The sequence below is a fragment of the Schistocerca gregaria genome, chromosome 5 (assembly GCF_023897955.1).
Source record: "Schistocerca gregaria isolate iqSchGreg1 chromosome 5, iqSchGreg1.2, whole genome shotgun sequence".
Lineage (NCBI taxonomy): Eukaryota > Metazoa > Arthropoda > Insecta > Orthoptera > Acrididae > Schistocerca > Schistocerca gregaria.
Genome location: NC_064924.1, coordinates 59,256,649 through 59,283,466, shown reverse-complemented (window position 1 = coordinate 59,283,466; position 26,818 = coordinate 59,256,649). Strand labels below are relative to the sequence as shown.

Below are 26,818 nucleotides of genomic sequence, written 5' to 3'. Positions count from 1 at the left end.
GCTATCCTCCATACTTTACAACTTTGAGTTAGCGTCACTACCAGAAAATGGAGAACGTGTGATCTGTTGAAATATTTTGTGAAGCTATCGCGACACCGTCCGATTTATCATTCAATGTCTGCAGAAATATTTATAGTGTCGGGAAAGCCATAAATGGAATAAATGTCGTTCTTTGTGGTTTAATATGTCGTGTGTTTAGTTTCAGACTAAATGAGAAGTCAACACTACATTTGCTTAGGTAGGTGTGGGAAGTCTTCCTAAACCACTCTTGGTTTGGCTGGTATATCAGATCAAGAATGATTAACTCTGCATACATATTATAACAGCGTAGTAGAGCATTAGCATTAACGAGTTATTACTGCTCAGCCAGACCAGATTGTTGCTACCTGGAAGCCAAAAGACGTATCTAAGTATACTTAGGATATTTCATTTAATTTAGTGATCACACTGCCTTGTACACTCTTCCGATACGTGGCAATAACGTAGGTATATATATAGTGTTCTTGTGCTGATGACGAACTTCTGTTGACGGTAGTGGTGAAAGGGTAGAAAAAATAAGGGACATGTAAACTGTATCTCTTTAATGAGTATTTAGCAATACATTCAGTAAACAAATATAAGCTATCAGTTATACCTAACCATAAGAAGCTGCCTTGCATTCAGATATGGGGCAACATGGGGGCACGTAACACTGCACCTGTACTGAGGTGCACCTCTCTCCGAGCTTGCATGGATTATTCGCGCATGGGTCTTCGCACTGAAACAGATAGACAGCGTATATAGAAGTTTATTGATACCACTACGTCAACACATTACTTTATTCTATGAATACCATTCACTTACATGACTATTAACACATATCAAGTAATCTGATTTTTGATGTTGCCATCAATTTCATCATATTCTGTGCCAACATATTCAACTCTACATGTGATATACATAACGTGTTTTTAATTTTTTAGACTACGCCTTTCCTTCCACTGTCTCTTCTATACTGCCCTTTTAAGCACCATGGTAATCAGTCATGGGTGCCATAGTAGATCTACGAACGTGTTCCTTCTTCTCGAGGTTGGAAATTTTCGTAACAATCCATCCTCCACTATTTTAACTACTATTTTTCCATTTTATACCATTTCATTTCACTTTGTTTTCACCATCTCTCTGCACCAATAAAGCAAACAATAGTCTTACCTCTGCAAAAGGAATTTAATGCAATATCTGTAGCAGATTATAGCCCTTCATCTCTTCTCTACTGGCAAAAATAATAAAAGCATTTATTGAAGACTAATTAAGTTTCTGAACTAAACTGTCTAGCGAAGCACAGTTTGGTTTTCAGAGTGGTCAAACTACAAAAAAAAGCGATAGCAGAGATTACTGAAGTAGTAGTTCGTGTTCTGGACAATCATGACTTCATTACCAAGTAATTTTGTACGTCTGTTCAAAGCACTAGACACTGTTTCCCTTAAAATTATACTAAATAAGCTGGAATCATTAGGAATAGGATGAATAATAACTGACAAGTTCTGTTCCTATATGTTAAATAGACTGCACGGAGTACAGAAAGCAGCAATCAAAGGTAAATAAAAGTTTTTGTAGAACATACATGAATGAAAATACATTAATACAGTTTTTCCTTCCGGCAGCATCTTATGAAAAAATAATTCATCAATAACTCTGCATTTAGGGTTAGACTAAGAGGATAACTACTCTTTGGTGCCGGCAGTAACATTGTAATCATAGATAAAACTTCAAACCTCCTGACACATAATGCAAATGGGACTCTTGAGAATGTTTGGCCTTTTGTATTTCTCAATACGTAATGACCTAACACTAAACACAAACGAAACAAATACTGTTAATTTCAGCTAAAAGAGACAAAAAAATACTCTCACGCTAACTGCACGTAATATTTTCATAGAGTTTCCTACAAACAAAGACAGTTACTTCGGTATAAGTGAAGTACAAGTACGGAAAGTGTGATCAACACTTTATGTGCGCAGAATGTGTCATCAGCATATAACAGCAAGAACCTGAGAGTAGTTAATGAAATTTTCCATAGATCATATTCACAACAGTCAATTATATATGCACTGAAGAGCCAAAGAAAATGGTACATCTGTTTAACATTGTGTTGGGCCCCCACGAGCACGCTGAAGTGGCGCAACACGATGTGGCATGGAGTCGATTAATGTCTGAAGTAGTGCTGGTTGGAACTGATACCATGAATCCTGCAGGGCTGTCCATAAACCCGTAAGAGTACGGGGAGGTGGAGATCTCTTCTGAACAGCACGTTGCAAAGCATCCCAGATATCATCAGTAACGTTGATGTATGGGGACTTTGGTAGCCAGCGGAAGTGTTTAAACTCAGAACAGTGTTCCTGGAGCCACTTCGCAGCAATTCTGGACGTGTGGGGTGTCCCATTGTCCTGCTCAATTGCCCAGGTCTATCGGAATGCACAATAGACATGAATGGACGTGGGTGATTACACAGGATGCTTATGTACTTGTCCTGGAGCCACTTCGCAGCAATTCTGGACGTGTGGGGTGTCGCATTGTCCTGCTCAATTGCCCAGGTCTATCGGAATGCGCAATAGACATGAATGGACGTGGGTGATTACACAGGATGCTTATGTACTTGTCACCAGAGTCGTATCTAGATGTATCAGGAGTCCCATGTCACTTCAACTGCACAAACCCCACACCATTACAAAGCCTCCACCAGCTTTAATAGCCCGCTGCTGACATGCATGCTCCATGGATTCATGAGATTGTCTCTATACCCGTACCCGTCCATCCACTCGATACAATTTGAAACGAGACTCGTCCGACTAGGCAACAAGTTTCCAGCCATCAACAGCCAATGTCGGTGTTGAAGGACCCAGGCTACGCGTAAAGCTTTATGTCGTGCAGTCATCAAGGTTGCACGAGTGGGCCTTTGGCTCAGAAAGTCCCTTATCAATGATAACACGGGCGAGCTGACCTAACATGTGGAGGAATGAGAAGCCACAGTATTTGTAATAGGACAAAGCCTCTAGGGCCCTGAGTTCTCCAAACCACTATTCGGGTTACTAGATGTTTAAAAACCATTGCCGGCCGCGATGGCCGAGCGGTTCTAGGCACTACAGTCTGGAACCGCGGGACCGCTACGGTCGCAGGTTCGAATCCTGCCTCGGGCATGGATGTGTGTGATGTCCTTAGGTTAGTTAGGTTTAAACAGTTCTAAGTTCTAGGGGATTGATGACCTCAGAAGTTAAGTCCCATAGTGCTCAGAGCCATTTTTTATCGGTTTTGAAGAGCGGCAAGCAGGTAGGGTCATTTATGTAGACAGAGGTAGAAGATCAGCTACATTCTATATTATTGTATACCATGTATGAATTGTTAATTCTTTAATTTCTTTTTGTTAGCGAAATTACCTTCCTCATTTTTATTTTACAGAAATGACAGACAATTACATAGTGTCCTTAAGGCAAATGAAACATTGCACTTCATTGGTATGTCACTCTGTAAAAATATTTCAGGACTAGGTATAGATTAGGTGGGGGCAAGCAGACGAGTATCTTAAGCAAAGACACAAGGCAACATGGTCATTATTGTCTCATCAGTTTTATGCTATGGGTTTGTTGCACGATTGTGTTGGCATTCTTATTAAAATAGTACGGATCGCTTATCCCATTTCCTATAATAACGCAATACTGCAAATCATTGCTAATTTTGCAAAAGAAGTTACTCCTTTTTTTAAAATGTTTTATTTAAAGATGAAAAATTTTAGCACTGCTGCTATGGCTCATTCGTATTTCGGTACTCAGCTCTGTTAATACTAAAATATAAAAAAAGACTGTTACTGCCAAGCCCAAATAAATATCGAAACATACCGGTTATTCAGAACTAAAATACCGATATCCGTTTTAACCGGTGGGTTTTTCCCATCTCTACTGTGTCCTGTAGTTTACGTCTTGGGCAAGTGTGTGTGGCAGGCAGAAGCAATTAAAGAGGCTGTTCCGATATTGTGAGTCGATGGAAAACTGCCAGTTATAGAAGGGACTCTCACAAGACCAGAAACCATCGGGAGGCAAACATCGAAATTCCGATCGCAATGTGTTTCTCGGGGAAAAAATTGTTCATGCGTAACATCAAGCGCCGTCACGTCGGCCTGGAACGAAACAGCAGACAAGGCTGTGAGACGACGTCAGCCAACAGAATTGTGACTAGGTCGACACCACGACAGGAGCGGCACCTATACGAGGAGAATGTAAGCGCTGCTCCAGCCAGTCTCGGCCGCTCTAGAAGAGCAGCACTAGAAGACGCGCAGAGATACACACTCCACAGCAGCGACTTATGAATTTGTGTGATTTTCCTGCACGGAAATTGTATATATCGAAGGACATTGATTACTTGCGTGTCGCCATTTGCATGCGACCCGTCTTTGTAGAAACGCAAGTTTTCATTTTAATTTACTGTAATAAACATCATTAATAAGATTTGCTTGAATTTTGTCTAGCTATGGGAGTAAACAGCGTCCTAGGCACCCTATATTAGACGAGTGGGCAGGGTCTCACAAAAGTGGCACCAAGTATATTTGGTGGAAGCCACGAGTTTCTAACGCTACAGTCCGCAGGTTGTAGAACGTACAATAGATGAGCCACTGACAAGAAATGGTAAAGAGGAGCAAGGATAGGGAAAGACTTTGGTGGATACTTCTGTGCCGTTGAGACCTGGGCCCTTGGAAGGAACACCTGGTATGCAGAGTGCTGCTCTGTTGGACTCGTCTGACGACAGCCAGTCTGCAGCCACTGCGTCGAGGTGGCAACCTTCCCAAAGTTTGCCATTACCAACAACTCCACACTCATTTGCAAAAGCGAGATCTGCACCAAGTAGAAATTTAGCGATTAACCTATATCCTCTTGGGATTTAATATTCAATAAATGAGCGCACCATGTAACAAAAACTGAAAGCTTTTGATCTTGGGTTTTCACAGCCGTATATTTCTTGAACGACACTAATATGTTTCCACATGAGTTGTTTTCCATACCTCTTTACTTTGTTTAGTTTTGCACGGTTGGTACATGTTGTGTACATAGTTCCACGTAGTCAGCGCGTACACAACTTTCGCACTAGAGCGCGCCCCGCTAAGCACAACAGTGCAGGCGCAGCGCTCGTCTGTCTCCGCACTACAAGATGGCGCTGTCTTAGAGACGGACCAAATTCTACTTCCGCCGATCCGCGTATTAATATGTAACGCAGCCAATGAGATTGCTGCTAACGTAGAACCTTTTCTCCTCGCGGATAACATTCGCGCAGTGATACATGAATGCGCGAGGTATTATAACGAGTGTACAGACCTCCGATTAGTCGGTCTCCATTTGTCTGCAACAGTGTGTACTAGTCTACATTAGTCTGTTCCTGTCTGTACGAGTTCTACGTTTGTCTGCACCAGTCTATAGTCCAGTTTCAGTCTGCGCCTAATAAGATTATCATATTCCTGTAGATAGCCATGAAGATAAAGGTATAGACACTTTTGGCAAGTATCAGAGATATATGTGAGAATAAGATGAACATACCAATACCAAAGAAACTTCAGATTGTCAATAGTAAATAGCATCCAGAACCAAGTTAAGTAATTTTTATGCTTGTTATTATTTTTTAATGAATATGTGTGAAAATTAATCAAGTTCTGTTTAAAGTTGGTCACCGTCAATCTGCTACGCTAAGCGTGCAAGTGGCATTTCTGTTGTCTGACCTAACGGCAGAAGATAAACACGCCACGATAAGACCTCGAGAGTTATTGCTGACACTCGCCTACTTCGTTAGAGCGACAAGTAAAATAATCTGATGGTGTGTGTACTGAAGGTCTTACAGTACGCACACCACAGTACATGTTGGCCTTACCGGCCGTTCCCAAGCGCTTTAGGTGCCAATATATTGTAATACACTGACAGAAAAAAAAATCACAGCATCAAGAAGTTGTACGACATAACGAAAGTTGGTAGCCATGTCTGAAAGATGATGTCTATTCAGACTTCGCATAAAGCGCATGAGAGAGGTGGTAGTCGCGCCACTATGAGGTGGCAAATCAGTTTTGTTTTATATACACGCTGTGACGGTCGCAAGCGTTAGTTGCCTTTGAAACTGGACGTGCTGAGTTGATGTTAGTCAAGCACGCCTGTAAGACGACAAGGACGCCATTATCAAGACTTCACTAACTGGATACTTTAATAGGGCAACGAGAAGCTGAATATTCCTCCTGCGACAGTCGAGAAAAACTTGGCATTAATGTACCCACTGGACATGTTTGTTGGCAGCAGTGGTCACGGGAATGTAAGTTCATAAGAAGACCGGGCTCTGGACAGCCACATGGCAATACCGAAAAGGAAGACTATCGCGTTCGGAGCACTGTGCTGCATCTTCAGCAGCTACCGAGCAGTAGTGGGCACCACAGTGACACAACAAACTGTTACAAATCACGTTAAGGACAGCTCCGAGCCAGGCGCCTCTGTAGCGTGCACTTCACTGACCCCAAACCACCGCCATCTGGTGTCAAGCGAGAGGTCATTGGAGGGCAGTGTGGGGGTCTGTTGTGTTTCCTGATGAAAGCTGCTTCTGCCTCGGTGTCAGCGATAGCCCTGTGTTGATTAGAAGGAGACCAGTTGAGGGCCTGCAACCTACCAGTCTGCATGCTAGACACAGTGGATCTACAACTGGAGTTACGCTCTGGATTGTGATTTCGAATTACTGCAGGAGTGCCCTCGTGGTTATCACACGTACCTTGACTGCAGAAGTGTTCGTCACACAGGCAATTCGACCTGTTGTGCTGCCATTCATAACAGCATTCCTCGGGGTTTGTTCCCGCGCGATAACGCTCGCTCACATACCACTGTCGTGACCTGCGCCGCGGCGCGGCTCTCGGGCGCAAGACGCTATCGATTACTCACTCCTCTGGTTCAGATTGGCCCTATGTGCGATCGCGAGCGCCTCCTGTCGGAGCGGGTCCTAACGAGGGAGTGAGTGCGAGTACGGAAGTCTGGGCGGACAGCAAGGGATAGCGGACATTGCGGCCGCACTCTGAGGCGACAAGAGAAGAGTTGAAACTTCCTGGCAGATTAAAACTGTGTGCCCGACCGAGACTCGAACTCGGGACCTTTTCCTTTCGCGGGCAAGTGCTCTACCAACTGAGCTACCGAAGCACGACTCACACCCGGTACTCACAGCTTTACTTCTGCCAGTTCCTCGCCTCCTACCTTCCAAACTTTACAGAAGCTCTCCTGCGAACCTTGCAGAACTAGCACTCCTGAAAGAAAGGATATTGCGGAGACATGGATTAGCCACAGCCTGGGGGATGTTTCCAGAATGAGATTTTTCACTCTGCAGCGGAGTGTGCGCTGATATGAAACTTCCTGCCAGATGAAAACTGTGTGTCCGACCGAGACTCGAACCCGGGACCTTTGCCTTTCGCGGGCAAGTGCTCTACCATCTGAGCTGCCGAAGCACGACTCACGCCCGGTACTCACGCCCGATTGGAAGGTAGGAGACGAGGTACTGGCAGAAGTAAAGCTGTGAGTACCGGGCGTGAGTCGTGCTTCGGTAGCTCAGTTGGTAGAGCACTTGCCCGCGAAAGGCAAAGGTCCCGAGTTCGAGTCTCGGTCGGACACACAGTTTTAATCAGCCAGGAAGTTTCATATCAGCGTACACTCCGCTGCAGAGTGATAAATCTCATTCTGGAAGAGAAGAGTTGTGCACGGCCGAGAAGGGAACGGTGATCGAGGCGGCAGTCAGCATCGCTTTCCGGGGGGCAGAGAGTTGCGGCAGTCCAGCGAGCAGACGTCAGCTCCGGGAGCAGGGCTCCAGTTTGTGGACGTGACGTGGGTCGTATTTTGGCGTAGTATAGTTTGCTTGGTCCGCATCTGCTGCTCCGTTTATGCCCACGTGTGTTGTTCTGTCGGTATGTGCATTGAAAAGGTTACACTACGGCTGGAACAGTGGCTTGTGATTTACGTACATGCACCCTGACTCATTTGTTTTGCTGCAGGCAGCTGTAATTTCAGAGATTTTTTTTGTCGCGATTGTCTTAGCCCGGTGGTGCCTAGTATCCGAGAACAAGACAGCTAACGTGTGACCTGTTGTCTTGGGTTTTGGAGTCCTGTTTGGGCAACCTAGTTATCACGCACACAAATGTATTGCTGCCGAGTGAGGTTACTCCTAATCTTGTGGAACTGAGCTTTCAGTGACTGGATCGTCTGCAAATTAATTAATTTAACATTTATGGTGTGTTGTTTTTTTGCTTTCAATGGTGAATTTCTTGTCATTCATTTGTGTATGTTTCGCCGTTAATGATAACTGTGAGTAACATAGCAAGGTCTTGAAGGACTTGCGTATCGTGACTGTATTTTTGGCAACTGTTTAATTTGATTTCTTGTTTATCGGTCTGGTGAAAACTTATGCCAAGTTTACTAATTTCCGCCTGTGGTCCGGAAGTTGGTTTGAAGGTAAATCGGTTGGTAAATCTTTACTAGACCTAACTGTTAACTGATCTTGAGTTGAACTAATGCCATTATTAAATCGTTTCTTGTGTGCTATAAATTGTATTACCATAGACAAGGAGACAGGGCACATTCTGTGGTGGAGGGGTAGGCACGGCTGCTGCTTTGCGCGTGGCGTCTCGTTGCTCGCTATCATTTCCCGCGTTAGTACGGGCGGGGTGAGATTTGTTTGCTCGCGGTTGTATGGCCGCTAGTCAGCTGTGCCCGCTCCCGCTTCAGGGTGTGCCGTGTTTCGTAAGCCGTACGCCGACTTTCAGTCACTGTTACTCCTGTGTTGCTGTCGGTCGCTTACCGAAACGTTAGTCTGTTTTAGCACGGTGGCCACTGGGCCGTGGCGATGTCGGTTGATGACCAGCGTTGGGGCGGTCGTCCGCTCTGAGTGGCTACGGTCGCTTGGAGTTGGCAGTTACCTTCTGCTTAAACAGATCAAACTTGTTTATTTACTGTAAATTCCTAAGTAGTTTGTGAGAAAAGTTGTAACTGAGCGTTTCATGATTTCACACAATTCAAGCACTTTGGTAGGGCATTTTCCTATGTTTTATTTAAATGAGAATTCTTTATTGGGGTTATTCACTGGTTAAAGGTTAACATATGTCTGTAACCAAGTTTATGTCCTTGTTTAACTGAGAATTGTTAAGGGTCTTCATTGCTGGAAGATCATTAAAGCTTGGGTCCTTGTAATTGTGAATACTGTTGTCTGTCTATGTTGTGGGCTACCCTTCCACTTCCACAGCCTAGCTGTCCTATCTACCAGTACATAACCTATCATGCTCGACAGCGGTCAACGTGGTGCTTTGGTCTGCTCGATTACAAGATCTGTCGCTAGTCGAACACGTGTGGGAAATCATCGGACGACAACTCCAGCGTCACATACGAACAGCTAAACTGTCCCTGTACTGAACGACCAACTGCAACAGCCATGGACCTCCATCCCACAAACTGATATCGGGCACCTGCATAACACACTGAACGCATGTTCGCCAGCTTACCTTCAACATTCTGGAGGTCATACTCATTATTAATGTACCAGCATTTCAAATTTGCAATGGCTTCTTTCGCGCTTGTACACTACTGGCCATTAAAACTGCTACACCACGAAGATGACGTGCTACAGACGCGAAATTTAACCGACAGGAATAAGATGCTGTGATATGCAAATGATTAGCTTTTCAGACCATTCACACAAGGTTGGCGCCTGTGGCGACACCTACAACGTGCTGACATGAGGAAAGTTTCCGACCGATTTCTCATACACAAACAGCAGTTGACCGGCGTTGCCTGGTGAAACGTTGTTGTGATGCCTCGTGTAAGGAGGAGACATGCGTACCATCGCGTTTCCGACTTCGATAAAGGAGCCGGCTGGGGTGGACGAGCGGTTCTAGGCGCTTCAGTCCGGAACCGTGCGACAGCTACAGTCGCAGGTTCGAATCCTGTCTCGGGCATGGATGTCCTTAGGTTAGTTAGGTTTAAGTAGTTCTAAGTTCTAGGGGACTCATGACCTCAGATGTTAAGCCCCATAGCGAAAAAAAAGTCCCGTGTGCGACGCACCAGTTTGTGCGCCTCCGCTAGACTCCGAGGCGGCAGCCTGCAGATCGCTGACCACGGCCAAAAGCGTCCTCAGCTGTTCACCAACTGTGGCCAGTTCCTCTTGCGTCTGCACACAACATGCACACACCCTATCCACTCCACAACTAAAATAAGAATTTAAATAATGCGAACAAAAGATGACAACGAGTCCTGTTGTCTTAGATAGGAACTTTTTAAAAGGGCAGATACTGTAACAGATTCTATTTACTTTTACGAAGTTGTTAAGGTCTTCGTGGCCACTTGTTGACAAACTGCCTGTTGGCTTCCATCTCGGGTTTTTTCCACCGACGTTTGTTTGAAGAGTTTTCTGACGTTTCGCCAGCACAAGTGGCTGCCATTGTCAAATCTTCGCACTCCACCGCTGATGGAAGACCAGTCCACACTTAGCAAAGAAGGGTGAAGCTTTGACAGCGCTAGCCACTTGTGTTGGCGGATTGTCAGAAAGTCATCAAAAGAATGTCGACCGAAGAACCCAAGACAAAAGCCAACAGCTACAACCTCTCTACTTACTTTTGTTTGAACAACGAATTATTTTTACCTGTAAGAGAACTTAGTTCAGAATATCATCCCACAGAGCATTATTCATTGAAAATATGCAAAAGCATGTCAATTTCTTAATTTCTATTTCCTTGAACTTCACCATTTTTTCTCATGGCAATAGTGGTTGAGCCTAACGTTTCACTATTCTTACTATATGTTTTTCCTTCACTTTATTTTCTCATAGAAATACACATGCCATAAATCAAAATTTTCAAAAATACTCATTATTATTTGTTTGTAAATTTTGTTAATCGGAGATAGGATGTATTTGACTGTACTAAAGTGGATGAATTGTGTTTTTTTTTAAGTTTAAAGGCACTCATTCATGAAAAACCAGTCAGTAACTGTAACAAAACTGTCTTTTACTGTTTCACTTGCTGGTGCTTCTTCACTCAGGTTGACAATTGCGCTTGTATCATCCACAAAAGAAATTAATTTGTCTCCCTATTCAAATGATATGGTACATTATTAACATAGAGGAAGAACACTAATGGTGCCCATTATCGATGCCTGTGGAATGCTTGTTGCATTTTATCCTCATGTACATGATTGGTGTCGCTCTTTGTATTACTTTAACATCTTAATCTAATTCTCTCCTGTTTCATTAATATGAACTAAATCATCTATCCTATAATACATAACTTTTCTAAATAATATTAAGATTGACTCAATCAAATGCATTCAGTAAGTCACAAAATTTCCCAACTGAGGATATTGTCCAACTTAAATATTTTATTAAATGCTTAGTGAATGTATGAATAGCTCCTTCAGTAGAGTAACCATTTTGAAATCCAAATGATTGACTAAGGATCCAGTGCTATTACTCAGGTACCTTCTCAAAAATACAATACGAGGAGTGTGACTGGCTGGTGACATTTGTGGAGTCGCTTTTCCAATATAGAGGCTCAATTACGTCAAAATATTAAATATATGTTACACATATGTCTCAGAACGTTACATATTATAAACCCATAACATTTCGTATATTGTTGGATGTACAACCTTTGAGGGCCATGTTTTCCTTATTTTAGACAGGAATATGTGAGAAATTTTCACTTTACTAAATATCCTCTGTTGCTTTTTGAACGTATTATTTTACATCTTTTCTAAACTTGTTGAAGCAATTTTCTCACCTAGTCACAAAAAGAAATTTTTAAAAAATACTAGCTCACAAGTACTTTATATAATACTTCCATTCTCTTTAATTTAAGTAGTGTTCCCTTTTAGCAATATTCCATAATGATTTATTTTTATCTTCCTGACAGTATTACACTATTAACTCACAAGAAGATGATCCTATATTCTATTTCCTATAGAATGTATTTATTTCTATATTCCTGAACTGACATTCATTTTTCATGAATATGCCGCTAATTTTGACGATTTACTTTACGTTTTTGTCGGTTTTCTATTTTCCTGGTTATGTGGTGCTCAGACTAACTATTGACATCCATTTTTTAAGCTACTGAGATCTACCCAGCAAACTAACAACTCATTCTCTTTATTCCCCTCCCTCCCCCTAGTGTTCAAATGAAGTAAATTAATTTCTCTCTCCGTCTACATTCTTATTTGATGAACTGTGCGTCCCAGTCAATGTAATTTCCTTTTATACGGTCTGTGTGAGTTCCGAGTTTAACCTAAAACCGTTGTCTTACCTGAACCCTTTAAATCAAATGCTTCAAATGGCTCTGAGCACTATGGGACTCAACTGCTTTGGTCATTAGTCCCCTAGAACTTATAACTACTTAAACCTAACTAACCTAAGGACATCACACACATCCATGCCCAAGGCAGGATTCGAACCTGCGACCGTAGCAGTCCCACGGTTCCGGACTGCGTGCCTAGAACCGCGAGACCACCGCGGCCGGCGGAACCCTTTAAAGACAGGGATTCGCCTATATGTGCTGCTGGACGGTCTTATGCTTCCTGCTAATAGATCTGCTAATTTGTCTGTACCATTTCTATTCAGGTGTAGACTGTGAAAACTATTCCTGTAAAGTGCACTGGAACACAATCAATAACAGATCTAGCTGCTGTCACAAGGAGTCTGTAAGGCTCCGTGTCTACGGTCTTGACGACATAGGGAACCCAGAGCTACTCATGGTGCCATAGGACCACCGCCTTCAGGAAACATAACTAATTTACGAAGGAAAGGGCTTAAAAGGAGCTTTTTTCCGATTCTTGAGTATCAGTATCTAAGACTCATACAAGAGACAGAGAAGATTCAACGAAGAGCGTCGCGTTCTGTCACGGAATCGCTTAGCTGGCGTGAAAGCGTTACGGATATGCTCAAGAAACTCCATTGGCAGACGTTACGATAGAGATTTACTATTGAAATTTCGAGAGAGCACTTTCCGGGAAGAGACAGAAAACGTAATACATTCTCTCATATACCTCTCGCATAGTGACCACGAGGAGAAAATTCGATAAATTAGAACCAATACAGAGGTTTACTGACAATCATTCTTCCCATGCGCTATTCGCGAGTGGAACCGAGTTGGAGGGCTCAGATAGTGGTACAAAAAGTATCCTCCACCACACACAACTAGGTGGCTTGCTGAGTATGATATAGATGTAGATGGAGAAACCCTGTTTCACCTACACTACTGGCTATTAAAATTGCAGATGATAAGCGGGTATTCATTGGACAAATACACTCCTGGAAATTGAAATAAGAACACCGTGAATTCATTGTCCCAGGAAGGGGAAACTTTATTGACACATTCCTGGGGTCAGATACATCACATGATCACACTGACAGAACCACAGGCACATAGACACAGGCAACAGAGCATGCACAATGTCGGCAGTAGTACAGTGTATATCCACCTTTCGCACCAATGCAGGCTGCTATTCTCCCATGGAGACGATCGTAGAGATGCTGGATGTAGTCCTGTGGAACGGCTTGCCATGCCATTTCCACCTGGCGCCTCAGTTAGACCAGCGTTTGTGCTGGACGTGCAGACCGCGTGAGACGACGCTTCATCCAGTCCCAAACATGCTCAATGGGGGACAGATCCGGAGATCTTGCTGGCCAGGGTAGTTGACTTACACCTTCTAGAGCACGTTGGGTGGCACGGGATACATGCGGACGTGCATTGTCCTGTTGGAACAGCAAGTTCCCTTGCCGGTCTAGGAATGGTAGAACGATGGATTCGATGAAGGTTTGGATGTACTGTGCACTATTCAGTGTCCCCTCGACGATCACCAGAGGTGTACGGCCAGTGTAGGAGATCGCTCCCCACACCATGATGCCGGGTGTTGGCCCTGTGTGCCTCGGTCGTATGCAGTCCTGATTGTGGCGCTCACCTGCACGGCGCCAAACACGCATACGACCATCATTGGCACCAAGGCAGAAGCGACTCTCATCGTTGAAGACGACACGTCTCCATTCGTCCCTCCATTCACGCCTGTCGCGACACCACTGGAGGCGGGCTGCACGATGTTGGAGCGTGAGCGGAAGACGGCCTAACGGTGTGCGGGACCGTAGCCCAGCTTCATGGAGACGGTTGCGAATGGTCCTCGCCGATACCCCAGGAGCAACAGTGTCCCTAATTTGCTGGGAAGTGGCGGTGCGGTCCCCTACGGCACTGCGTAGGATCCTACGGTCTTGACGTGGCATCCGTGCGTCACTGCGGTCCGGTCCCAGGTCGACGGGCACGTGCACCTTCCGCCGACCACTGGCGACAACATCGATGTACTGTGGAGACCTCACGCCCCACGTGTTGAGCAATTCGGCGGTACGTCCACCCGGCCTCCCGCATGCCCACTATACGCCCTCGCTCAAAGTCCGTCAGCTGCACATACGGTTCACGTCCACGCTGTCGCGGCATGCTACCAGTGTTAAAGACTGCGATGGAGCTCCGTATCCGTATGCCACGGCAAACTGGCTGACACTGACGGCGGCGGTGCACAAATGCTGCGCAGCTAGCGCCATTCGACGGCCAACACCGCGGTTCCTGGTGTGTCCGCTGTGCCGTGCGTGTGATCATTGCTTGTACAGCCCTCTCGCAGTGTGCGGAGCAAGTATGGTGGGTCTGACACACCGGTGTCAATGTGTTCTTTTTTCCATTTCCAGGAGTGTATATTATACTAGAACTGGCATGTGATTACATTTTCACGCATTTTGGGTGCATAGATCCTGAGAAATCAGTACGCAGAACAACCACCTCTGGCCGTAATAACGACCTTGATACGCCTGGGTCCTGAGTCAAACAGAGCTTCGATGGCGTGCACAGCCGCCCATGCAACTTCACCACGATACCACAGTTCATCAAGAGTAGTGACTGACGTATTGTGACGAGCCAGTTGTTCGCCGCCATTGACCAGACGTTTTCAATTGGTGAGAGATCTGGAGAATGTGCTGGCCATGGCAACAGTCGAACATTTTCTGCATCCAGAAAGGCCCGTAAAAGATCTGCAACATGCGGTCGTGCGTTATCCTGCTGAAATGTAGGGTTTCGTAGGGATCGAATGAAGGGAAGAGCCACGGGTCGTAACGCATTTGAAATGTAACGTCCACAGTTCAAAGAGCCGTCAATGCGAACAAGAGGTGACTGAGACGTGTAGCCAATGGCACCCCATACCATCACGCCGGGTGATACGACAATATGGCGATGACAAATACGCGCTTCCAATGATTTTCACCGTGATTTCGCCAAACTCGGATGCGACCATCATGATGCTGTAAACAGAACCTGGATTCAACCGAAAAAATGACGTTTTACCATTCGTGCACCCAGGTTCGTCGTTGAGTACACCATCGCAGGCGCTCCTGCGTGTATGCAGCGTCATGGGTAACCGCAGCCATGGTCTCCGAGCTGATAGTCCATGCTGCTGCAAACATCGTCGAGCTGTTCGTGCAGATGGTTGTTGTCTTACAAACGTCCCCATCTGTTGACTCAGGGATCGAGACGTGTATGCACGATCCGTTACAGCCATGCGGATAAAATGCCTTGTCGACACATCTTTGCGGGTACCGGGCGCGGTTAGGCCACCCTCTCCCCAAGGGGAGTGGCGGGTTCAGCGGCGTTCACGGCGCTCGAGGCGTAGGGTCAATGTGGAGGCTGGCCGTGTGGCATCGCCCGCTCTGCCTGTGAGTGGACATGTGGCTGCTCCTTCAGCAAGGTCCGAGCAGGCACACGGGGGGAGGGGTTTATTGGTTATTGGGAGCTCCAACGTTAGGCGGGTGATGGAGCCCCTTAGGGAAATAGCGGACAGGTCGGGGAAGAAGGTCAGTGTTCACTTTGTCTGCTTACCGGGGGGTCTCATCCGAGATGTGGAGGAGGCCCTACCGGCGGCGATAGAAAGCACTGGGTGCACCCGACTGCAAATTGTTGCTCATGTCGGCACCAATGACTCCTGCCGTCTGGGTTCAGAGGTCATCTTCAGTTCGTACAGGCGGTTGGCGGAATTGGTGAAGGCGGAAAACCTCGCTCGCGGGGTGGAATCAATGCTAACTATTTGTAGTATCGTTCCCAGAACCGATCGCGGTCCTCTGGTTTGGAGCCGAGTGGAAGGCTTAAACCAGAGGCTCCGACGATTCTGCGGAGAGCTGGGGTGCAAATTTCTCGATCCGCGGCTACAAGGATAGCGGAGTACGTGTGGAGTGCACATGGGGGTTTTTTAGATTAGAGAATACCCTCCTAGGCCCGACAAGACGCCTCCTGAGACGCGGCAAGGTAGGAGTAGGCAAAATGCAACAGGGAATAACAATATTAACGTGCTAATAGTAAACTGCAGGAGCGTCTATAGAAAGGTCCCAGAACTGCTCTCATTAATAAACGGTCACAACGCCCATATAGTACTAGGGACAGAAAGTTGGCTGAAACCAGACGTAAACAGTAATGAAATCCTAAACTCAGATTGGAATGTATACCGCAGAGACAGGTTGGACAGTGAAGGGGAGGCGTGTTTATAGCGATAAGAAGTGCAATAGTATCGAAGGAAATTCACGGAGATTCGAATTGTGAAATGATTTGGGTGAAGGTCACGGTTAAAGCAGGCTCAGACATGGTAATTGGATGTCTCTATAGGCCCCCGGGCTCAGCAGCTGTTGTGGCTCAGCACCTAAAGAATAATTTGGAAAATATTTCGAGTATATTTCCCCACCATGTTATAGTTCTGGGTGGAGATTTTAATTTGCCGGATATAGACTGGGAGACTCAAACGTTCATAACGGGCGGCAGGGAAAAAGAATCCAGTGAAATTTTTTTAAAGTGCTTTATCTGAAAACTACCTTGAGCAGTTAAACAGAGAACCGACTCGTGGCGATAACATATTAGACCTTCTGGTGACAAACAGACCCGAACTATTTGAATCAGTTAATGCAGAACAGGGAATCAGCGATCATAAAGCGGTTACTGCATCGATGATTTCAGCCTTAAATAGAAATATTAAAAAAGGTAGGAAGATTTTTCTGTTTAGCAAAAGTGACAAAAAGCAGATTTCAGAGTACTTGACGGCTCAACACAAAAGTTTTGTCTCAAGTACAGATACTGTTGAGGATCAGTGGACAAAGTTCAAAACCATCGTACAATATGCGTTAGATGAGTATGTGCCAAGCAAGATCGTAAGAGATGGAAAAGAGCCACCGTGGTGCAACAACCGAGTTAGGAAGCTGCTGCGGAAGCAAAGGGAACTTCACAGCAAACATAAACATAGTCAAAGCCTTGCAGACAAACAAAAATTACGCGAAGGGCTATGCGAGGGGCGTTCAATGAATTCGAAAGTAAAGTTCTATGTACTGACTTGGCAGAAAATCCTAAGAAATTTTGTTCGTATGTCAAAGCGGTAGGTGGATCAAAACAAAATGACCAGACACTCTGTGACCAAAATGGTACTGAAACTGAGGATGACAGACTAAAGGCCGAAATACTAAATGTCTTCTTCCAAAGCTGTTTCACAGAGGAAGACTGCACTGTAGTTCCTTCTCTAGATTGCCGCACAGATGACAAATTGGTAGATATCGAAATAGACGACAGAGGGATAGAGAAACAATTCAAATCGCTCAAAAGAGAAAAGGCCGCTGGACCTGATGGGATACCAGTTCGATTTTACGCAGAGTACGCGAAGGAACTTGCCCCCCTTCTTGCAGCGGTGTACCGTATTTCTCTAGAAGAGCGAAGCGTTCCAAAGGATTGGAAAAGGGCACAGGTCATCTCCGTTTTCAGGAAGGGATGTCGAACAGATGTGCAGAACTATAGACCTATATCTCTAATGTCGATCAGTTGTAGAATTTTGAACACGTATTATGTTCGAGTATAATGACTTTTCTGGAGACTAGAAATCTACTCTGTAGGAATCAGCATGGGTTTCGAAAAAGACGGTCGTGTGAAACCCAGCTCGCGCTATTCGTCCACGAGGCTCAGAGGGCCATACACACGGGTTCACAGGTAGATGCCGTGTTTCTTGACTTCCGCAAGGCGTTTGACACAGTTCCCCACAGTCGTTTAATGAACAAAGTAAGAGCATACGGACTATCAGACCAATTGTGTGATTGGATTGAGGAGTTCATAGATAACAGAACGCAGCATGTCATTCTCAATGGAGAGAAGTCTTCCGAAGTAAGAGTGATTTCAGGTGTGCCGCAGGGGAAAGTCATAGGACCGTTGCTATTCACAATATACATAAATGACCTGATGGATGACATCGGAAGTTCACTGAGGCTTTTTGCAGATGATGCTGTGGTGTATCGAGAGGTTGCAATAATGAAAAATTGTACTGAAATGCAGGAGGATCTGCATGGTGCAGGGAAGGGCAATTGAATCTCAATGTAGACAAGAGTAATGTGCTGCGAATACATAGAAAGATAGATCCATTATCATTTAGCTACAAAATAGCAGGTCAGCAACTGGAAGCAGTTAATTCCATAAATTATCTGGGAGTACGCATTAGGAGTGATTTAAAATGGAATGATCATATAAAGTTGATCGTCGGTAAAGCAGATGCCAGACTGAGATTCATTGGAAGAATTGTAAGGAAATGCAATCCGAAAAAAAAGGAAGTAGGTTACAGTACGTTTGTTCGCCCACTGCTTGAATAATGCTCAACAGTGTGGGATCTGTACCAGATAGGGCTGATAGAAGACATAGAGAAGATCCAACGGAGAGCAGCGCGCTTCGTTACAGGATCATTTAGTAATCGCGAAGGCGTTACGGAGATAACGGATAAACTCCAGTGGAAGACTCTGCAGGAGAGACGCTCAGTAGCTCGGTACGGGTTTTTCTTAAAGTTTCGAGAACATACCTTCAGCGAAGAGTCAAGCAGTATATTGCTCCCTCCTACGTATATCTCGCGAAGAGACCATGAGGATAAAATCAGAGAGATTAGAGCCCACACAGAAGCATACCGACAATACGAGACTGGAATAGAAGGGAGAACCGATAGAGGTACTCAGGGTACCCTCCGCCACACACCGTCAGGTGACTTGCGGTGTATGGATGAAGATGTAGATGTAGATGCCTTTCATCTTGACTGCTAGTGATACGAGGCCGTTGGGATGCTGCACGGCGTTCCGTACTACCCTCTGAACCCACCGATTCCATATTCTGCTAACTTTCATTGGATCTCGACCAGCGCGAGCAGCAATGTCGCGCTACGATAAACCGCAATCGCGGTAGTCTACAATCCGACCTTTATCAAAGTCGGAAACGTGATGATACGCATTTCTCCTCCTTACACCAGGCATCACAGCAACGTTTCACCAGGCAACGCCGGTCAACTGCTGTTTGTGTATGAGAAACCGGTTGGAAACTTTCCTCATTTGAGCACGTTGTAGGTGTCGCCACCGCCGTGAACCTTGTGTGAATGATCTTAAAAAAGTAATCATTTGCATATCACAGCATCTTCTCCCTGTCGGTTAAATTTCGCATCTGCACGACGTCATCTTCGTGGTGTAGCAATTTTAATGGCCAGTAGTGTATTTTGTACAGATCACATCTAATTTTGTACTTTAAGCTTTTTTTGTCTCTTTCCAGTTCTCACAGTTCTCAACACCTGATTGTCTTTGGTAAAATTCTTACATTTTTGTTGTGTGTTACCTGCCGTGTAAGACTCGTACTTGGTTCAACAGAACTTCGACCTGGGTACCCAGAACCTAAGTCGTTCTGTAGCTGTTGACCTACACGTTTCTCATGATTGCTCCCTATCAGCAGAACTTTGCCTATTCAGCTTTTCTTCCGACTTTCCTGTAAGGTTTCCTAAGACCGTTACACTACACTCAACATTCGACTGCATGTGTGCGACACTCGTACTTCTCTGCTTCTCGTAGCAAGCGAAATATATTTATTAGACTCATCATCATCATCATTTAAGACTGATTATGCCTTTCAGCGTTCAGTCTGGAGCATAGTCCCCCTTATAAAATTCCTCCATGATCCCCTATTGAGTGCTAACATTGGTGCCTCTTCTTATGTTAAGCCTATTACTTCAATATCATTCTAAACCGAATCCAGGTACCTTCTCCTTGATCTACCCTCTACTGCTGAACCCATGAGTCTCTTGGGTAACCTTGCTTCTCCCATGCGTGTAACATGACCCCACCATCTAAGCCTGTTCGCCCTGACTGCTACATCTATAGAGTTCATTCCCAGTTTTTGTTTGATTTCCTCACTGTGGACACCCTCCTGCCATTGTCCCCATCTACTAGTACCTGCAATCATCCTAGATACTTTCATATCCATAACCTCAACCTTGATAAGGTAACCTGAATCCACCCAGCTTTCGCTTCCATGCAACAAAGTTGGTCGAAAGATTGAACGGTGCACAGATAACATAGTCTTGGTACTGACTTCCTTCTTGCAGAAGAGAGAAGATCGTAGCTGAGCGCTCACTGCATTAACTTCGCTACACCACCTCTGCCAGTTCTTTCGCTATGTTGCCATCCTGTGAGAATATGCGTCCTAAGTACTTGAAACAGTTTATTAACTAAATTTCAGATTTTTACTAATATTTTCCCCTGTCCACACTTTGTTTACTAGCTTCCAGATTCCGCTATTTAAAACTTTAACTCTGTTTGAAGGCGCCCCAATAAACTAAAGTGGATCGTTCAAACAACTACAATCATCATTTGCAGGTCTCATTTATTTCAACATTAAGGCGTACGAGTTCACATGGGATAAACCAGCATAAAAACAAATGAACACCTTACACTAATAATCCATCAGAATACGAGGACTTGAGGAGGGAAGGTGAGCTTCAAGAATAAATGTTTTGCTCTTACCTGGTATGAATCATTCGCACTGGCTACAGACAGCAGCAGCAAGAAGAAGCACAATTTTGGCAGGACACTCATATTGCTGTAACAAGAGAGACACAAGTGTATGCTTCATGTGAATTTCACTCTGTGTAATCTCTGGGAAGGTTCGCCAATTAAACACATAGGAAGTCCCAGAGTAAGTTACTTTGACTGAAAACAAACCTAAAGAAAGTTAAACGGTCGGATGTAAGTCTGAATGTGTTAAAACAATTGAACAGAAGATGCTAGGCTAGCCTATGAAGCTTTTGCTCCTCCAGATATCGAAAGTGTATCTACCAACAGGAAACCTCCACCCAGCCCTGTGGTAGAAGATTACCCATAGTTGCAACTTATCTCGATTATGTCTTCCCCATTCTTGAACATCCCGGCTTTTATCTAGTCTCAAGTCCTAAACGATATATGTTCTGGAACACTCTTCTCGCTCGCTTCCTTTCATATTCAGTTTAATCTGTGTCTCGACTTTTCGAAGTTGTTCAGAGCCTATATTTTATATTTTTTCTACAGCTGTGTTCATGTTGCCGAATATGTGTAAGAACAGTGGAAGTTTTAATAATGTGTTTAACTTAAATATTCCAATTTAGATTAATAACAATTTTTTTGCAACGAGCTACCCCACTTCGAAGTTTCGCCATACATCTGAAATTTTATTTGCGACCAGCTCATACAACGAGGTGTGATACACGAACGATAGACACAGACAACCATCGCTATATCGGTCTTTGAGAAAGCTGGCAATACGGGACGCCGAAGGGTAACATGGATAACCTTTCATATGAAATTCATCGTATATCACAGTTAATCCACTTTGTGAACCAGATTCCACATTCGCATGAAAGACCCACATGAAATATTAGACTGATAATTTGTGCGAGAAGAGTCGGCAGTCTAATGGTCCATCAGAAAGAGCAATTCGCAGGATTATCTTATAGGAATGATTTCAATTGGTTAGTAATGACCAGAAAGGAAGGCGTCTTTCTACTACTATTGTTAATAAGATAGTCATAGCGTTACTCATATTTTTAAGACTGCGTGAAGAACACACGTTTGCTTTCTTTGATTAGTGGAACTAAATGCTGCCTATTTTCAGGACGACCACGGCTAGCAGAAAGCATTTACTAAATACATAAATTTGCAGCATCAGCTTTTCTCCGCTTTTTCCAAAAAATTAAGATTGACTGCAACCAATCACTCTATTCCAAATCGTGTTTTGTTTGTCATAATCGAAGTTCCAAGAAATAGCTGTTGATGATGACGTAAAGCAAGAAGAATTTTCCGCCACTATACAAAATTATTTGAAATTATCCGTCCTTTCGGTATCCTTTTTAGCATTCCGTTCCCCAGTCGGTAAAAATGGAACCCTTATAGGATACTAAGCTGTCTCCCCAACAGTTAAAAAGCCCTTTTTTCACGAACAAATAGACGTATCAAGCTGAAATTTATGTCACATACTGAGGTCTATGGTCCTTTGGCGACGTAATAAATATGAGCTTCTAAGTCAATGCAACCAAAAGCTACGGTCAAAAAATGGTTCAAATGGCTCTGAGCACTATGCGAATTAACTTCTGAGGTCATCAGTCGCCTAGAACTTAGAACTAATTAAACCTAACTAACCTAAGGACATCACACACAGGCAGGATTCGAACCTGCGACCGTAGCCGTCGCTCGGCTCCAGACTGTAGCGCCTAGAACCGCACGGCTTCGCCGGCTGGCAGCTACGGTCATTTGGCACATATTTTGATACTCGCAAACTCAATTATCATAAACTATAGGGTACTTCCCGTAGGACCATGATCTTTCAATTTGGCAAAAAGGAGGGGTATCATAATGCAACGAAATAAAAAAATCTGAAATGTGTAAATTTGTAATAGGACGAAAAAAAATTGTCATTTGTTATATGACACTGTGTGTTTATCCTTCTGTTGAGACGGATTTTCTTAGGTAAGGGTAGATGTATCAAGTTGAAATTTACGTCTCATACTAAGACCTACGATTCCTTGGCGGTGAAAAACTTAAGCTTCTAAGTCAACGCAGTGCCATTTCTGGCACATATTTTGATATTCGCAAGCTCACTCATCGAAAACTATAAGGCACTTTCCGTTGATCTAAAACCATGAAATTCGACAAGAAGCAAGGTTTCACAGTGCAAGTAAAGGAGAAAATACAAAATATTGTTAATTTGTAATTATGTCACATGAAAAATATATCTTTTGTCATTTGTTATTCAACGTCAAACTTGAAATCAATGCAATCAGCAGTTCTGCATTCAAGTTGACTGCGTTGTAGTGGCAAAATTCAAACATCAGGCGAGGAATGACTTTATTGCTCATATGGAGCGTTTCGGAATTTATCCATCATCAGATATCTAAGAGCGGCTACTGCACGTGGATACGGCATTTCAAGTTTTATGTGAAACAAATACTCGTAGACTAATCTAGCGTGCAATAATCACACCTGGATATCTCATGACGGATAAATTCCGAAACGTCCCATATGAGCAATAGTCATTCACTGCGTAATGTTTGACTTTTGCCATTGCGACTCAATCAGCCTGAATGGAGAACTACTGATCATTATAATAATGGTATCCTGCCTCCTGCTTAACTTAACTTCACATTTATACTCGTGTTACTGAAATTAAAACAATCTCGAAAATTTTTGAATCGCTGGGCTAGATATCTTGCATCAGTCTCGACAACCGGCAAAAACTGCCCAGATTCTCGATTCCCTGACTGGATGAACTGTCCGTATACATCATTAAGTCTGTACTGAACCCCCAGTACGCGAGTCTTACTCGCATCTGGCCAAGTTTTTTCTTTTTTTTTTTCTCAATTAGTTGTCCGTTTCTTCGTGTGATTCAAGTTTTCGTGCTTGGTTTGACTTAGAAATCATCCGCAGCTTTGCTAACACACACACACACACACACATACACAAAGCCTCATTTGAGTGCACTACTCATCGTCGCTCTGACACTTTTTTTAGAAAAGCCTTCACTCGAAACACGACGTCAAAATATGATTTTTAATAACTAATTTCACTATACAAAATTTAATTACAATTAATTGATTATAAAAGTCAATAAAGCTGCATCAAGAACTTTTCATAATTCTTTCCATAGACATTCAGTCTATGAAACGGAATCATTTGATATTAATCACCTGTTTGATTTTTATTTTGATATTTTCTACTGACTTCTGTGTCTGTATGGTTTTTGGCTCCTCCTTCACTTTACAACTGTGTTTCACTAGTGTGTTATAATCACGTTTTGCATGCGATCAGAACTGGCAGTTTGTGAGGGACTCCCGAGGTCATTTTGGATTAACTGAACTGTATTTTTAATTAGTCATCAACATTACTTAAATTAGATGTAAATTAATTTGAGGCACAAGGAGGCTTTGTAAATCTGGTGTAGTGTTTGTCTGACGGCATGAATATGACGTCACTGCCCACTAGAGCAAAAGCAGCACCCCTCTCTGAAGGGAACACTCGACCCTTGGGCAGTTGCGGTGCTAGACTTGACACGGCACCGACGATTGTACCTGGCAGACACTCTTTCCGATACACAGATATGCGTACGTTTCCAAGATGACGCTGTAATGTTTTTGACTACGGTAAAGGTGGCAAAACTGGGGCAACGAGATATTTCGCTCCACCGATCTCATATTACTGTTTATGTACATAACAATAACAAAGCAACATTATTGAAAGATTTTGTATGCTATTTATTAATTGAAAAAACATCTCAATAAACATATGAAGCCTTGGATGTGCAACACTGCACAACAAACGACTACTAGATAAGTATGTCCATGGGATTTGTGGATCATGGAATCTACGTTTAGTGGGGACTCGAATTAAAGCCACTTAAAATAAGGTCTACATTGCCCTTAGTATCTCGTACGCTAATCAACCGGAACTCTATCACTGCATTTCAATACTGCCTGTCTCCTGGAGGATATGTTTAGTGGTGCAGAAGGTGCATGAGATAGAGAGAAATAATTTTTCTCATTCCGGGTGCAGACAATGAAAAATGTGCAAACTGTGATATCACGATGGACACGTGCATTCACAAACGGTGTCAAAAATAGTTAGCAGCTCTTAACATCTAGGTCTACACCTATATCCCAAAAACCCTTGTAAAGCGCATGGCAGAGGGTACTTCCCACTGCACCCGTAAGGATTGTGGGAAATACGATTGCTTAAATGGCCCTATACGTTCTGTATTTAGTTTAATTTTGACTTCGAGACATATAGGGGTGCAGTATATTCCTTGATTCCTCACTTATTACAGTTTCTGGAACTTTCTAAACAAGTACCCGAGGGACAGTTTCCTCCCATATTTTAGCGTCTGCCACTTACCTCTTTCAGTATATCAGTGATGCCTAACAGGTATCAAATGACTCTCTGACGAAAGTACATGCTAAAAATGAGGGTGTTTCGGGAATTATTGGATTCTGGTCTGTGAGACTGTCACGTTTTGGCACGTTCCGTTTGCTATGTTTTACGAATGGGTCGCAGTACCTCATCTTACATGAACCTAAGAGTATGAAACATTGTCGCCTATCGCTAATACGTCGGACTACGTCGAAAGCACCTGCTAGAAACTGGACGAAACGCTAGCTAGATCCTAACTTCAAACAGGAAAATAGAGAAAAGTCGTTTTTGTTGAACAGAGCTCTCGGAACAAACTTTTTACATGCGGAATTTTTTTTAGTATTTCGGAGAGATTCCATGACGAAGCGAACTAACTGGCAAGCGTAAAGTAAAACAGCGTATACGGAAACAAAAAGATTTGCTTAAAAATGGCATGTTCCTTTCCACGGCCATCTTCTGCAGCAGCTATTATAATGAATTATTATTGCTTTTTTCGTCTTAAGCTTACTGCAGTTGATTAAAAAGTATTTTACTCCAGACGCACTTCGCATTTATTTATAAAATATATTCTGTGGTCATTATGAAAATATGGATACAGAATGTGATGGAGATTTTGGCCTTTAAACATGAAAAACAGCATTTCTTTGTAAATCTGACGGGCAGTTTACTTCATCCAGATCTATCTACATCTACTTGATTACCCTACTATTGACAATTAAGTGCCTGGCAGGGAGTTCAATGAACCACCTTGAAGCTCTCTCTCTCTGCTGTACCATGCCGCACGGAATGGCCGTGCGGTTAGAGGCGCACCGGCACGTTAGCTCAGCGTGTTCGGTCAGAGGCTTAGCTGCCGTCTTTAATTTTTAAAAAATGGAGTTAATGTATCAACGATGAACTTCAAGAAGAGTCATAGGACGTCAACCCCGAACAAACACAACGATCAATTACGAACAAAACGTGATTAAAGGAAAAAAAAGGCGCCATGTCACGGATTGCGTGACCCCTCCCGCTGAAGGTTCGAGTCCTCCCTCGGGCATAGGTGTGTGTGAGTTATTCTTACCATAAGTTAGTTTACGTAATATTGGATTAACTATTTCGTCTTCAACTTACCAACGGATTTTTAGTACAGGTGTTCAGCTCCAATGTAGGAACAGAAATGCCGAGCCACAGCTGTTATGGAGCTTTTATAGGTCTCGTTATCTGCCCCTTAAGTGCTTGTGACAAGACTGGAAGTGCCACAAACACACACAAATAGTCTGCTGGCCCACGCTGTTCGGAAAACGACCGTTTACGTAAACGATGTGAAAGCGTGATGGGATCAGAAAGCGTCGACACCAAAACACCCAAGTTTCTGCAGCTGTTCGTATTCTCGCTTTCTCTCCCAGTCTTCTTCGAGAGCGCAGAGTATCACATGAATTATTTCCACGTTTGGTGCCTTGACTTATCCGGAAAAAGTATACAGTTTCCTCACATTACGAGGCAACTGTTGCTTGTTGTCCAGTGTCAGAAGGAGCGAACATCCCGTCTG

The 26,818-nt window shown here is 43.8% G+C and overlaps 1 long non-coding RNA gene and 1 other non-coding gene across 2 annotated transcripts; one reads left to right on the top strand and one right to left on the bottom strand.

Annotated features, from left to right (window-relative positions):
• Nucleotides 1–566: 566 nt before the first annotated feature.
• Nucleotides 567–26,508, bottom strand: LOC126272149 (uncharacterized). The gene is made up of 3 exons (XR_007549183.1): nucleotides 26,401–26,508; nucleotides 20,884–20,959; nucleotides 567–757 (listed from the first exon to the last, which is right to left on the bottom strand). It is a non-coding gene; the product is annotated as an uncharacterized LOC126272149 (long non-coding RNA).
• Nucleotides 7,573–7,647, top strand: Trnas-cga (transfer RNA serine (anticodon CGA)). Its single transcript has one exon. It is a non-coding gene; the product is annotated as a tRNA-Ser (tRNA).
• Nucleotides 26,509–26,818: the final 310 nt, after the last annotated feature.